The 13,114-nt window shown below is 51.2% G+C and overlaps 1 protein-coding gene across 5 annotated transcripts in view; it reads left to right on the forward strand.

Moving 5' to 3' along the window:
- The first annotated feature begins 680 nt into the window (after positions 1–680).
- The window catches only part of Ctif (cap binding complex dependent translation initiation factor), a 315,277-nt gene continuing 302,843 nt past the window's right edge, over positions 681–13,114 (forward strand). For 4 of the 5 annotated variants that reach the window (XM_023714712.1, XM_023714720.1, XM_004623636.2 and 1 more), the window contains exon 1: positions 681–871. The gene's annotated coding sequence lies outside the window, so the exon portion shown is untranslated. Of the gene's footprint in view, positions 872–1,301; positions 1,376–13,114 lie in introns of all 5 variants that reach the window. The other variant, XM_023714714.1, reaches the window with a different exon arrangement.

Below are 13,114 nucleotides of genomic sequence, written 5' to 3' on the forward strand. Positions count from 1 at the left end.
GACTAAATTATCTACAGCATGGACTACGCCCAGCTACCTTGTCCCAGCCTTTAGCATGGCCAATGGAAAATTAATTGGTTGCAAAGTGCATACCTAATTACAACATCCCGCCCCTGCCACAGCGATGCGCAAATGTTAATGGTAACATATGCACCTCAATAACCGACGATGGCACTTAATGCAGCATTAATGACGCCACCAACGCGCCCCCCCTCCCCCATACACAAAGCTCCCTTTTATCTGCCATTAAGGCAGGATGCGCTTTAAGTGTAGAAGTCCTCATCCTTATAGCTTTCTACACTCTTAACACCAAATGCAGACCGTGCCTCTGGCCTCAGCCCCTCTCACCAAAGAAGGCCCCACCCAGGCCGCGGCGTGGCCAGAGCATCGTTGGGTGGTAAGTTTTAGCGTTGCTAGACTGAGCAGTCTCGTAGGCTCTGGCTACCGCCTGGCGTCCCCGCGGCACTCGGTTCTACAGGGCCCGCCGTCCTCGCAAAGAAAGGCGGACTACATTACCCAGCAGGCCTGCCACCGCCCTCTTTCCTTTCAAGTCTGCACGTGGCCGGAGGGGGAGGCGGGACCCGGACGTCACTCTCCTACATTCTCTTTCCCTGTGTCAGAACGAGACCGATTTTTTTTTCCTTTCCTCTACTCCCTCCCCCTGCCCGCCCCTCCCTCCCTCCGTCCCTTCCCTCCCTCCCTCCCCTCTAGGCTGGTCGGTGCGCCGGGGCGCCCGGTCCGCTCCGCAGCTGGGACGCGCGGAACTCGAGGCAGGAGTAGGCTCTTTGGAGCCGCGTCCCTCCCTTCCCCTTCCCTGCCCCCTTCCCCCACCCCGACGCAAGCTTGGCGCGACTGCCAGAGGAACCCCGAGGTGAGCATCCTTGGCTGCCCTCCTCTTTGAGTGGTCTCCGATTGCCGATCGACTGGGGGCTGGGGAGGAGGGCTGAGAGACGCGCGCGTGCTCGTAGATAAATCTGGGAAAACCACCCTAAACAATTAGCCCCCTTCCCCCTCCCTGCGTCTCAGCCAGCCCCGCGTTCGCACCCCTCCACCGTCCCCTCTTCCCCTCTGTGGGGTAATGCTGTCCATGACCTCGCCCCCTCCCTGGGTTTGTCCTACTCCCCGCCCGGTGGAGAGCCGAGGCCCTGGAGCTCCGGCGCGGAGGGGGGCTCGTGGGGGGACGCACGGCTGGAGCCCGACTCGCGCTGGAGCTGCGCTCTATGTAGCTGCTGTCATGTGCCGGGTTCCGACCCGGGAGGAGGAAGCGAGCGAGCCCGATTCCACTCCCTTTTGTTTTGAAGCCCGCATTTGCTGCAGCGCGCAGTTGGTCTGGTACCCGGCAAACTTGCAGCTGTTGTGACCGCGCTCCGCTGAGGTAGGATGGTCGGGGCCGGAGGCTGCAGCGCTCCGGGCTGCCGCATGGAGGGTCCCTCAGAGTGTTTCTCCAAGCAGCCCCTCCCCGCCATGGTGACAGATTGTGTCTAGGGCATCTCCCGGTGTGAGTGTATGTGCACGCTGGTCCCCGCGGGCTAGGGATATCTCTGGTCTAGACAGGCTGTGACCCCTCCCTCCGTCCCCGGTGAGCTTACGGGCCGTGGGGGGCCTCGGGGACCTGGGGATGGGAGCACAGGAGGAAACCGAATTGGGAGATCTGCTGGATGGCAGCTCTAGCAAATCCCTACGGTTGTGGTTCTGTTGGCTTTTTACTTGATTACTTCTGTCGCCGAGGTGTAATCGGGCTTGGGAATTAGATACACCCAGAGGAGCAGGGGTTAAGTTGACCCGCTCTAAAAGCCAGCTCTGGGTGGCGAGTGACCCTAGCAGCTGCGGGGTGGGCTCCCGGCTTGGCTTCACCAAGATGAGAGCAGGCGACTGTCTCAGGCGCGGGTAGTAGGGGAGATCGAGCGGAGGGCCGTGGCTTGTGCTGCGGCAGAGATCTGGGGTCTCCAAGGATCGTGTGCAGTGCTTGGATACGACCGGAGGAGACCCCAGGGCCGCGCGCCTGAGGTGGGTATTTCTCTCCTTTGACATTAAAAGACAATCTAGAATCCAAGCCCCTCGCCTTCGCGCTTTTGGCTCTGTTTGGTTTCACGGAGTTCTCAGGGTTAGGGCTGGGGGTGTGTGTGAGCGGAAAGGGGGCGCGGCAAGTAGATGGCTGGCGGCGCCAAGCTTGTCCCCACCCGGAGGAGTGAGGCGTCGCCTCCCCCGCCCGGCTGTCTGTGTGTGTACACATCGCTTAGGCGTGGGGTGGGGGCTGGGCAGACTGCGGCGTAGGGGGACCCGCGTGGGCCCAGAGTCCCTGCCGGATCGGTCTAGCAGCCCCTCTTTGCCAGCTTCGGCAGCTGTCATGTGGGTTTCGGCGCGCCCGGATACCTGGGAAAGAATCTTGAGTCTCTGAGTCGAGTGAGACTATTGGAGTCGCGTGTGCTTTGGTGGCCGAGGGGGAATTCCTCGTCTGCAGGCACGGCCCCTCCCTTTTTCGTCCCTGAAGCCCCCTCACCCCGCAAACTAGGGAGGGGCGGAGCCGAGGGCCTGCGGGTGTGGACACCCCCTCCACCAGCGAGTTGACCCTTGTACCAGAGTGCCTGGCCGGTGCGAGGTCGTTGCAGCGGGGAGAGAATCTGCGCACTCTGCCCCCGCCCCCCAATTCTTCCGCCTGAGGACCTTGAGGCCCAGGTTCTGCCCCACCACCGCAGCCTGGGCTCAGCCCGCAGCCATCCGCAGCCCAGCCGACCCATGTCGCCCAAAGCCCGGTATCCTCCGCTACGGGCCAGAGCGACCCTGAGGGAAAAAGCCAGGCGGCAGCCTCGGGCTCCGCGGCGCTGGAGCCTCCAACGGCTGAAAGTGACACAGCAAGAGCGCCGCCTGGCCAAGCCCAAGCGCAGTAGCTCCGGAGCACAGGAAGGAGCCGCCCTGTGCCCAGGGAGGGGCGCGGCCTTCCCGGGCCTGGCTCCTCCTGCCTAGCGCTGGGGCTGGGTCCTAAACCTCTGGAATCTGGGCTCTGGGCAGGCAGGGGCCCCGGGAGGAAATTGCCTGGATTTCGAGACAGCCCAATTATAGAGGAACACAATGCCCTGACAGACGCTAGAAGGTGGCCAGAATGCTCTGGGATCTGAGGAAACTCCCTTTGAGTGTTTGAAATTGGATTCAACTTAAACAGCACAGATCAGTCTTCTCAGTTCCTGTGTCAAGTGTCCCTGCTGCATAAGTAGGCTCAGAGGCAGTAATTTCGTAACACGTTCTGGGTAAAATGTCATCTGTGATTAGCAGATTGCTGAAATAATAATGTGTTTATACGGCTTTACAAGGCAGCTCCCCTCCTACCCTTGACCCCTTGTCACTCAATTTTTTAAAAGTATCCTTCGAGGTAAGGGTTTGTCAACCCCATTTTATAGATGAGCACACTGAGGCTCAGAAGTGACCTAACTTGCCTAGAGCATCTCACTAAGGAAAGCCAACTTTCCTTCTGCTGTGATTTCTCTTTGAAACTTATAGCTTGGAGTGACCACTTTTTTAAAGATTGTGTTCTTGATTCCTTAGGAAGTACTGAACCTAAGATGAACATGGCTTATGGTGGTATTTATTTATTTATTTATTTTTGAAACACTTGATTTGCTAACAGCACTTAATTAAAGGACTGAAGTGTTATCACTCATCTAATAATCAGCTGTTGGTGAATGCCTATCGGCTGTGATATATCCAGTACATGCTAGCCTGTAATAAATGCGTGTGCTATGTACACGATTACCCAGTGCATGCCCATCTTCACATGGGTGTGCTTGTGGACTCCTTATTGAAGCCAAGGTCTGTTCTTTAGTGGCTAGCTTCACAGCCATTAGATTCAAAATGTAGATGCTCGAGAAACCTCCCAGACTATCATCCCTGTCCTCCTCCCCAAGAGGGAGAAGTCCAGAGAACAGCAAAGACATTGCTTTCATGAATTTCTGCAAGTTCATGTATTCAATGACTGTCAGGCACAGCCTGGAGAGATTTAAGGTTTGGCCAGCTAATCTACTAACCTCCCACATACTCACCAATATGCATTGGCCAGGACAGGTTTGTGTACCTAGAAGTATGCTTATGAAAATTTTACACATGGACTCTGCCAGGTGTTAGATTCTGAAAGTGTTTTCTCGCTTTAGAGATAAAATTCCAGCACATGCTCATTAAGTGCCTGTTTGGGGCAGATACTCCTAGTTTTGGGCACACAGAGGTGGTATAGCTGGAGTAGTGCAATGTAGTAACAGAGCCTACAAAAGGGAACAAATCCTAAATATTTTAGAGTACACACCCTGGGGCTCAGTTTCATATATGTTGGCTGCAAGGGTCCATAATGCTAGTTCTGTTAGAGCAAATATGGAAGGACACACTGGAGAGAGGCTTGCATGTTTCCATTACTCTGGATTTCTGGTGCCCTGGAATCTCCCCAGTGGGCCCAGAGGTAGGACCTGAGGAAGGCAGGCAGCTGATGGTCACTTCCCCTGAAGCCAGCCAACAGGTTCCTCTGAGTGTGAGGTGTTCCACATGGTTCCTCCCCAGCTGTGACGTGCTGTGACTCAGTGGAAGCTGTGTCTCTGGCCAAGATCTCACTCGGGCCTGGCTGGGTTTCATCATTTCTGTCTTGCAGGTTTGTGCAGATGTTCTCGTAGGAGGCTGCTTTTTGTCTGTTCTCATACTCACTTTTATGGTCTTTCACATTGACCTCCAGTTTCAGTTCAGCTTTGGGATCTGCTGCCTTTGTCTTAAAGTTATGTGCTTTATACTTCAGATCGTGGAAGGACAGCAGGAGGTAGATGGTTAGCATGGGGGGGGGGGAATCCTGTGCCCAGAGAGAGAATAGAAGGTATAGACAGGCAAAATACAGTTTTTGATAAGTCTCCAAACCTGATGACAATTCTGCATAACTTACCTTTTTGTGCTCTTTGGAGAGGGGCTACTGTCTTCCTCTGGGCCTCTGAGCTCAGTCGCTCAGCTTCAGGCCTATATTGTCTTCTGTGTAAAGCTCAGACTGAGATGTGGGCAGAACAGAGTTAGAAGAGACTCATGCCTAGGTCCTAGGTACCCAGCTGGAGTAGGGCCTTACAGAGGTCAGCGAAAGCCCTTGGCAGAGTAGAGCAAGAAATCTTGGATTTTTATAACATCTAATCTTTCTGTATATCAGTTGCTTTATGGAAGAGAAATTGGGTCTTTATTTCTCAAGGAGAACTCTTTAGCTTTTCCCCTTTCTCAGATTCTGATGAAAGCTCTAGAGTTCATTTTTAGCTTGAGGTTGCTTTCCTTGAAGACTGGCCTTTTCTACCTTGTTTTTCATCTCTGGTACCTGGGAATGAACAGGCACATGTATCTGGGACAGGTTGCGGGCCTTGGGCTTTCTAGCACTCTTGTTTGGGCTGTGGCTGTCCAGCCTTGTGGTATGGTCCTTAATAATCTCCTGTAAGTGTCCACTAAGCTGTTGTACATTTGCATCTTTCCTGGAAGAGGTTCCATAGATACTGTTTGATTCTCAAGGACAAAACTGCTGAGAGGGGTGGACAGTAAGGTTGGACAGGTGGTTAGTTGCCCCGGTGACTGAAATAATCTGTACTTGGTGTGGCTTCACAGTTTTCACAGTATTTTACAAAACTCGCTCCATGAAGGCTGTTAGCAGTATCAACCTGTGAAGCAGTCATCAACCCCATTGTGTATTTGAGGAAACCGAGTCTCTGTGGTTAATGACACATTCAAGTCACAAATAAATGGCAGAACAGAGATCTGAACCCTGCTCTTCAGACCTCAAACCCACTGCCTAGCTCTGGGGTAGTGCACCATCTGGCATTTCATTCCAGCTTTGTGAACAGAGGCCTTGAACCTTTCAGAGCTTCTTCGTGTTTACTGCTGACTTGTATCTAGCTATGCAGCCAGACCTAACTGCTGACTAACCCAAGGGTTGTGAAGGATAAAGGGCAGGAGGCAGTTTCCATAGTAACAATATATAAAATGAGGCTGGTACGAGTTGATTTCATGGAAGAAATGAATTTGGGAGCAGGTCTGAGTGAGGGTGGAAGAGGTTTTAGGCTGTAGCAGTGGCACAAAATGGATAAAGCGAAATTGTGTGTAGGGAGTAGGATGCAACAGACCAGAGAGGCTTGCTTGATTGTCTTGCAGTCAGTATAAGCTTATAATTGCTGGGCTCTGTTTCTATGCTGTTCAGGGTCCTCTGCTGGACCCTGGGCTACAATAGTGAACAAGGACATTCCCTGCCTCAAGGAGCCTACTGCGTGTGGGGAGAAATACACTTTAAACTCTTACATTTGATGTGAATGTGAATGCTGCAGTAGAGGAAAGCGTGAAGGTCTCTTTACAGCAGCATGATGTTAGACACTGCAATCAGGGAAGGCTTCCTGAGGAGACAGCTGGGAACCAAATCTTAATGGAAGAAAAGAAACTTACAGAAGGGCTTTCAGGGAGAAGGAATGGTGCACCTGAAGGTGAGGAAACCTGGGGCGGTTTGGGTTGTGGGAAGGAATAGCAAGCTGTGAGGCCAAAGGCAAGGGCAGTGAAGCAGGCAGTGCTCAGAGCAAGGAACTTCCTGAGCCTGGCAGAGGACCTGGCTTTTAGCTTGCAGGTATGAGATGGAAGAAGGAACTTCAAGCAGAGTAGAAGTGGGCAGCCACAGATCAGAAGGGACTGTGCCTGGGAGCCGGGGCCCTGGGTGGTGGAGGCTGCAGATGGTGTCCAGGTCCCAGGGGATGGACCTGTAACTGAGGTTGTGTATCTAGTAATGGTCCGAAGAAGGTTAAATGTCAGATATATTTGAGTGACACAGCTTGCAGTGATTGCTTGGATTTGGGGGACAAGGAGGAGCCCTGGACACCCCTGAGGCTTCTGGCCTCAATGGGGGATGAAACCTGAGATGAAAAGCTTAGGTTGCTTGTTCAGGCATTCTGGGGCTGGGGTAAGAAGGAAGATCGTGGGGGTTTGATGTCATAGGCGTTGGATTGGAATCAGAGACAATATACAGCACATAAGGTAGAAGACTGGAGTGTGGATGGAAGCCACAGCTCCCGAGCCTGCTGCAGAGCACGTTGGGGTGGGGGCTGCCGTAAACAATAAGAGCAGACCTCTTCCTCCCATTGTCAGAGAAGCCTTTGTCATGCAGGGTTGCTCTTCAGGGAAGCCAGGCAGGATGCTGTGTCATGCTGGAGGCCCAGCTGGCAGAATCCAGTGGCAGCCATCAGGCTTCAGCTGGAAGCATTAATTAGGGGGAAAGGAGTTTTTGTTTTTAACATCCACATGGAGCAGGGCCCCACACCAGCCTGCAAGGGGGTGAGTATAGGTTGGAGAACATGGGAGCCTGCTTCTAGGAGCAGGTACTATAGCTGGGCAGACAAGGCTTGGGCACTGGAAGCCACTAAAAGGCTGTAACAAGCTGGGCAAAGAGTAGAATGCAAATGAGCCAGGAGAGCTTGGAGAGACCTCTGCTCAGGCTGCGGTCCATTGTTCCTGCGCCCAGGCCTAGTCTTTTCACATTTGAATCCTCAGGACCTGAAACAGCCTGGCACATAGAGGCGTGGGGCTTCAAGTGAGGCTGTTGAGAGTGGGAGGTCAGCCAGGGAAGGTGTCTATGAAAAGAGCCAAATGGGACATCCCAACATGGAGTTAGAGGACTTTCCATACCACAGTGGAAGGAAAATCTGGATACCTTCCAGCAACAGAGCACCCAGAAATGCTGTGAAAAAATGAACTAATATCCTTTCAAAGAAAAGCTAGGTACACGGAATGGGAGAGTGACAGGCACTTAGAGGCAAATGGGGTGGTTCATAAATTCTGCCAGGCTTTGGCAGGGGTGGTACTGAGGGGCAGTTACCTGCCTCAGCCCCTGGGCGTGGGGGCCAAGTCCTAACACTATCTCTTCCAGGCCTGGAAATGAGACCAGGAATCCAAATGGAGAGCTCTCCCTCAAATGGGACCTCTTATAGTCAAGGCTTCTCAAGGGTAACCATACAGGACATAAAATTTATAGAATTATTTTATGATAGTCACCCAAAGAGTCATACACAAAAAGAGTGCAGGAACATGCACCAAAAACCAAAAAAAATCTAGTTGGGGGCCTGGATTTTACACCAATGTTCTGTGTGAGTCCAGCTGAAGACCTAGAGCCCATAACTATGCCTCCCACAAGTCTAGCTGGAAACCAACAGCCCACAGCAAAGCCTCATGCAGGTCTGCTTCATGGATCTGTGCTGGGAAGACCCAAAGGTCAGTGGTGGAAGCTAGGAGGTCTGTGCCAGTGAGATGAAGGATCTGTGCTAGAAAGCTGAGGGATCTACCTGGAACCTGAAAGCAATGCTCAAAGTAAGCGCCGGAGCTCCCTGCAAGAGTACTACAGCCATCCTCAGTGACAGTGAGATCCCAGGCTCCTCTGAGGGTGAGAATAGCTGAGTTCATATCAGGAAAGCCAGTGCAACAAGCTTCTCCAGCACACAGGACAGTGCACTATCTTCCCCTCTGGAGCCAGGAGGTGATGCTCAAAGTAAGGACCAGAGCTCCCCCTAAGTGTGCCATAGTTATTCTCAGGGACAAAATCCTGAGCTCCCCCCATCATCAGGAAAGCCGGTGTGACAAGTTCCTCCAGGAAAATGTAACAGCTCCCTACAGCTTCCTAATACCTTTCCTTCTTCTCCAGTCCTCCTCTTATGCTACCAGGGACAGCCCTCAGGTGGGCCTCCCACGCCCAGCTCTGTGCTGGGTCAGTTCAGCTGGGTGTTCTAAGCTGACTGCCAGTTGTCAGTCCACCATACTGGTGAAGGCTTGTGTGCCCAGAAACAGTGTGGGCTGGACACCTGCCCATCAGTCCAGGTGGGTGGATTTATTGTCTTGACCTGGATTTGAGGTGGGCAGGGTCGGCTCTGGAGATTAGAACCCTTGGGCCTGTTAGGCTTTGGATGCTATCTGGAGGCCTCTGGAGGAGGAATTAACTTATAAAATCTTGGGGCCAGGGTCTCCCCAACTGTGGGCTTGGTTGAGCCTTGAGGCCTTAGGAGATTGTAGGTCTCTTCTTTCTTGGCTGACTTAAATCTTCCCCTTGGAGAGATGCTCCAGGGCAGTGTGAATGGGTGAGTGGGGTACAGAGGGCTGTCTGGCCTATGGATGAGCCTGTCTGAAAGGTTCTGCCACTTGCTCAGACCACGCCCTCACAGATGAGGCACTTTCTAGGCTCATCTAGAGCCCACACAGATGGGAAGACATACTATGTAAGGGGAACCCACACAGAGTCCAATAGCTGCTGCTTATGCAGACCACAGGCTACCACAACCTCCTCAGGCCAAGTGTCTTCCATTCCTATGGTTCTGAGTGTGGGAGGCATCTGAAAGGTTACCTGGACAGCCCTCCACCTGGTGTGGGAATTGTGGCCTGAGCAGTCCTTGGCCCACCTGGAGGTAGGATGCTCCTACCTGAGAAAGCTGCTGGAGTTGGGAGGGCCTTTTCTTGAGCCTTGCCACCTTCTGACCAATGCTACCTTAGGTCCCCACAGCTATCCTGAGACAATTTCTAACCCTTTCCCTAGTCTTTTTGTTTCTGTTAGAAGAGCCTCAATTGGTTAGGCTTTGACTCTGTGAGAAGTAGCCAGTTTCTGTTCTAAGCTGCTTAGCACACAGGGAGCTTGTGAAGGTAGAGGTTGGGCTGGATGAGTGGCTGTGTGGGCACAGCCCGTGATGTGAAGTTCTGAGCAGCCCCGTGCCTCTCCAATCATGAGAGAAGCAACAGCACTCACAAAAATCCTTTTTCCAACATCCAGGATACCTTTCAGCACATGAGTAGGTGACCCGGGAATTCTGTGTGGGGAGCTGATGTTTAATGAGTGTCTGTGATGTGCAGGCTCCAAGCTGAGCACTGTATATGCCTCCGTGAATGGAAGGAACTTCTGTGACAAGTTAGATAGAGGGACAGAGACGTGGAAACTCCTAATGGTGGTGGTGATAGGGAGCCCGGAAATTATTCAGAAGAATGCAGATGGTTCCGTCCAGGCTGAGAGCTGACACACTTCCTGTGGTGTCTGCTTCTAGGACTTTCCCTCAAGGGAGGCAAGGTCCTGATGTCACCTCCCTAGGAAGCCATACTCTTGGGGCATTTGCTGAGATAGGAATTTCAACTATGAGATCAAGGAAGTGGCCTACTGTCACAGAGTGTCCCAACCAGACTGGCATTCACAAAATAGGTTTTGGAGCCCAGTTTGTGTGTTTGTTAGTCTGTCTACAGTGCCATCGACTCTTCTAGGACAAAAACAGGCTTCTTGCTCTGGCATCTTTCTTCATGGACAGGATGCTTATTGTCCATGTCTGTGTGGCCTGTGTATTTGATGGGTGCGTGTCAGGTTCTGAAGAGCCGCACTGCCTGTGAGGTGAGGTTGCAGCAGCCTGCTGGATGCCCAGACGTGCTCTGTTGCTTCCTGCTGTGCTGGAAGCATTAGGATGCTGTGCTGATGCGGGTGGTAGTGTGAGTCAGGGATTCTGGGGACGCACCTAACTACCCTCCTCTCCCTCCAAACATTGTTCCTACTTTGCCTTAATCCTTTTAACTTAATGCTCTTGTCTGTTAACATCTGGCTCAGGTTAGTGACATCTGTGCTGGTTTGGACTCTGCAAACAAGGCAAGACAAATGGGGTGAACTAAACAGGGCTTGAACTCCGCCTCCCATCTGATGGCCGAGACAGAAGAACTTCAGACTGGTGCAGTGGGTGCTGGGAGGGGAGTATGCAGGGTGCTGCGCAACAGAGTGGCTGTTCCCATTTTTGTCCAAGTGGGCAGTCAGGCCAGAATGCAAATGTAGGCTGATATTGTCCTGCTCAGATGAAAGCTTATTGCAAGAAGGCCCAGGAGGGTGTGTGCATGTGGGTCACACCATTACTAGTGTAGCTATTGTTTGTACTGCAGGGTACACAGAGGGGTAGCGGGTATGTGTCTGTCTCATATGCAAGAGATACTGGCATTTCTCTCCATGTTTGGTGTCAAAGGCTAGAGAGGAATGCAGTATCTGTGGGGAGGATAGACTTGGAAATCAGACACGGCTGTGTTTACAGCCAAAGGCCTCTACTGTATATCTCACCACGATCTCTGTTCTGTGCTTTTGGGTAGGAGTATGGAGAGATAAAAGCTGCCTGATTTGCAGGATGCTATTGGGAATACTGGATTAACAGTGGTTTTAAAAATAAGATTTTTGGGGGGGCCGGGGAGATGGCTCACTAGAGTAAGCACTTGCCTGGCAAGCAGAAGGGCCTGAGTTCAATCCCCGGTTCTGCCAAAAATAAAAAAAATAAAATAAGATTTAAAAAAAAAATCAAGGTATTTTGTTGAGCATGTTGGTGCATGCCTATAATCCTGGCTATGCATGAGATTGAGACAGGATTGCCTTGGACATTTATTGGAATCCTGTCTCAAACAAAAAGGGCTGAAGTATAGCTTAGTGGTGGAACACCCTTGATTATGATCCCTCACCTTGAGCAATCAAATATACAAACAAACAAAAAGTATTTCAACTCATCTAAGGTGTATCTAAGGGTATCCAGAATTTTAGAATTGGCTAATTCAGTGGATCAGTAATAAAATTAAGAGCTCATCCTAACATCCATTCTAGGATCAGCCATCCTGACTGATTAGGACCCCTTAGGGCTTGGTAAATTGCTCAGGCTGGCCTTGAACTTGTCATCTTCATCAGATTGACCTTTGTTTCAGGCTTGTCCACTCAGCATAGCGAGGCTGCCACTCTGCAGGTATCCTGCTCTTGTGTAACTGTATCCAAAGTCTTCATTTTACTGGAGATGAGGAACTTTTCCCAAAAATCCCCTGCTGGAATTTTCATCAAATCTCACTTGAAAAAAACAAGTCAGTAGCCCTGGCTCAGCTCTGGAGCAGGCTGAGGAATCAAGTCTCTGGCATGTTCCACCTCATCAAGAGTAAGAAGTGCTTGGAGAGTCCTCCCTGTGCTTCCATTGGGGGAGGTGGCTTAGTCGCTTTCTCATTGTTGGGAGAAAATGGCTAATGCCTCTAAGTTAAAAGAAGAAAGGTTTGTTTTGGCCATAGTTTGTAGAGGTTTCCACTGATAGTCGGCTGGTTCCTAAGCAGGGCAGAGGGGCACCACAGAGGAGAGACAGTATGTAGTGTGGTAGGTAGGAAGCAGTGAGACTCTTTCTTTCCCCCTTTTTTTCCCTATTGTTGGGGTCATCCACCTGGGTGGTCTTCACTCTTTAGTTAATCCACCACCCACAGCCAGAGCACTGCTAAACCAATCAGTGGACTAATTCAGTGTCACTTATTCATGATCCAGCCACCTCCCACTGCTCCACCTGTAAGCACGTGAGGCTTTGCTGGGGGACATCCAGATTTAAGCTATAACGGGAGGGGATAAATGTTTTGGTACTAGATGGTTGAACCAAGGGACTCACACGACTAGGCAAGTGCTTCACTCTTGAACTGTATCTCCAGTCCTTTTTTTTTTTTTGTTTTCATTTTACACAACTTGAAATATTTTAATACCTCCAGAAGTAGCATATAGGAAATAGCAAAGAGCATAATTCAAAAGGCAAGAGAAGTTGCAGTATGCCCCTGCATGAACAATAAAGAGCTCTCAATATGATAGTTATGCAGGACTATACAAAAAATGCATTAGATGAAGCCTTATTTAAAGGTCATTGCAGATTTCTATGAAACAGTACCAATCTTATGTTTCTAGTCCTTTTTCTTTGGAGACAGAGTCTTGATAAGCTTCCCAGGCTGGCCTTGAGCTAATGATCTTCCTACCTCAGCATCCCAGGTGCAGGACTTAGAGGCATCATGGCTAACAAAAGCATAGCTTTTTATATAGCAATGAAAACCAGTTCTTCTGGCTCTGTCAGTGGTCAGTCTGCATTCTATCACTGTAGTTTTGCCATTTTTTAAAATATTATTTTTCGGGCTGGAGAGATGGCTCAGTGGTCTAAAGCACCTACTTAGAACAAGTTCAGCGAAGCACAGGGACCACGGTTCAATCCCCCAGCACCACATGCCAGCCAGCCCGCCCCCTGGTGGGCTGAGCTGGCCACACACACACACCACATGCCAGCCAGCCCGCCCCCTGGTGGGCTGAGCTGGCCACACA

This window comes from Octodon degus, unplaced genomic scaffold (assembly GCF_000260255.1).
Source record: "Octodon degus isolate 3935 unplaced genomic scaffold, OctDeg1.0 scaffold00003, whole genome shotgun sequence".
Lineage (NCBI taxonomy): Eukaryota > Metazoa > Chordata > Mammalia > Rodentia > Octodontidae > Octodon > Octodon degus.